Below are 1,972 nucleotides of genomic sequence, written 5' to 3' on the forward strand. Positions count from 1 at the left end.
TATGAATGGTACGTTTTATTATTTTCCAGAGCCAGTTAAGCTTTCCTTCAAATAACATTCTCTGGATCTCTCACAGGACCAAGATAGATGTTCCCCCTCCCAGAAGTTGACATCGATATTTCTGAGGTTGTAGGATTATTGTTTGTGGTCACCCTGGAATCCAATTGTTTTCTGTCGTGTGCTCGAGTTGTAGCTCTTATCTATGATAAAGCACTGTTACTTTAATACAGTAAATCTGATTATACTGCTAACTGTGGCTAAGCACTAACATTGAGCTCTTGCAGATATTAATTAAATCAGGGACTGCTAACCATGTACTTAATGGGGCTTAAAGAAAACCCTCTTTCCAATTATAATAACTTAAAAACATGTAATACAGGTAGTTTGTTTGGGAAGGAAATCAACCATAATGTAAATATCAGTCAATAGTATATCAATATCATGTCTGTAACTTGATGAACATGAACATAAAATGATGAAGATGAACATAAAGAACACGTCATCCTGGTGGTGCATGTAGGAACTATGGCAGACATGCATTACAGTACATGCCGGAGGAGGGATGTATGTCCTTTCATCATTCATTAAAGTATGTGGGGAGAGCATCAGCTCAGTCTCAGACAGCACTGAAGAGATATCAATCACTGCAGGAATGCAGGGCCTGGCCCAGCGGCTCAGAGAATCGGGGCACGGATGTGGTTATGCAGGCCGTGGAGACCAGGGGACCTGCATAATCAGGCCTATCCCTCTGCTCTCAGATCTGTGCCACAAATACTTAGCAGGAGTGCATCTACAAAGAGTAACCCGTAGGCCTTGACCACAATCCTCCAGACTGGCTGGCTTTGAGACCTCTGTGGTGAGCACCAGTGCAGCGTTTGGAAACGAGTCAGGCAGTGAGGTTGGGTGGAGTATTAATAGTCAGATCAGGCCTTATTGTGGAAATAAATGAGGAAGTGTCTGTCAGAGAGCCGTTGGATGTCCTAACGCCTCCATACAAGCCAGGCCAAGAATGCAATCCAGAAAAATGGAGTGTTGAGACTTCCAAAAATTAAATTACAAGCTTATAGAGGCCAGCCAGGATTACATATATCAGTTTTGCCCTCTTGTTTTTATTGGAATGTTTTGGAGATTCAGTTGAGATACCAAATCCTTAATCTCAAATGGGAAAAGAAAAATGTATTCACTTTATGGAGGTCCATCAAAGAAGGTTTTATGAGGTGATCTTGAAGCTGAAGCTTATGACTACTTTAGTTTGACTATTTTTGAATATTCATACCTGCAATAAAGGCAAATTAATATTTCAGTTCAGTAGAGTAAAAAAGGATAAAATGAAAAACAGAAATAAGGAATTTCCTTTGTCCCATAAATGCTACAGACAGCCTGACATCATGGTTCTCATTCCAGTCGTCCATTTCACCTGAATTGCCTGCAATTTAGTTAATAGTGGAAGGATTTGGAAATCAGGTAGGCCTGTGGATTGCCCCCCCCCATTTCTCTCTCTCTCTCTCTCTCTCTCTCTCTCTCTCTCTGTGTTTTGCTCTCTGTCAGAATGCTCTGGATTACAGATACCCTTCACCAATTCCACTCATCTGAGTCAATGATGACTGCATCGTAATAAACCCCCATCCTCCCCGCACTGGGCCTGTCTGTCAACTCACTTATCAAATGGACAACTTTTGGCATCAGGATGTGTCACAGTCACTGTAAATGGTTCCCCTTTGTGCATGAGGGAATGAATAACAGGGTGGGACGTTTTCATTCTCTGAATACACCATGGCCCGGGCTCTCTCATCTGATGCTCTGACACATAATGTGTTCCCCTGTTCAAGCCATAATGGTTTGCAGGTTTTATTTTGATTGGCCATCATTACGTCAGGTATTCGTAATAGCACTCACATGCATTTAGCCGTGGGGCTATTAAAAGAAGGCTTTTCCCCCTGATGTTTGGCAGCTTGGCCATATTTTTACAGCA

This window comes from Alosa sapidissima, chromosome 12 (genome assembly GCF_018492685.1).
Source record: "Alosa sapidissima isolate fAloSap1 chromosome 12, fAloSap1.pri, whole genome shotgun sequence".
Classification (NCBI taxonomy): domain Eukaryota; kingdom Metazoa; phylum Chordata; class Actinopteri; order Clupeiformes; family Clupeidae; genus Alosa; species Alosa sapidissima.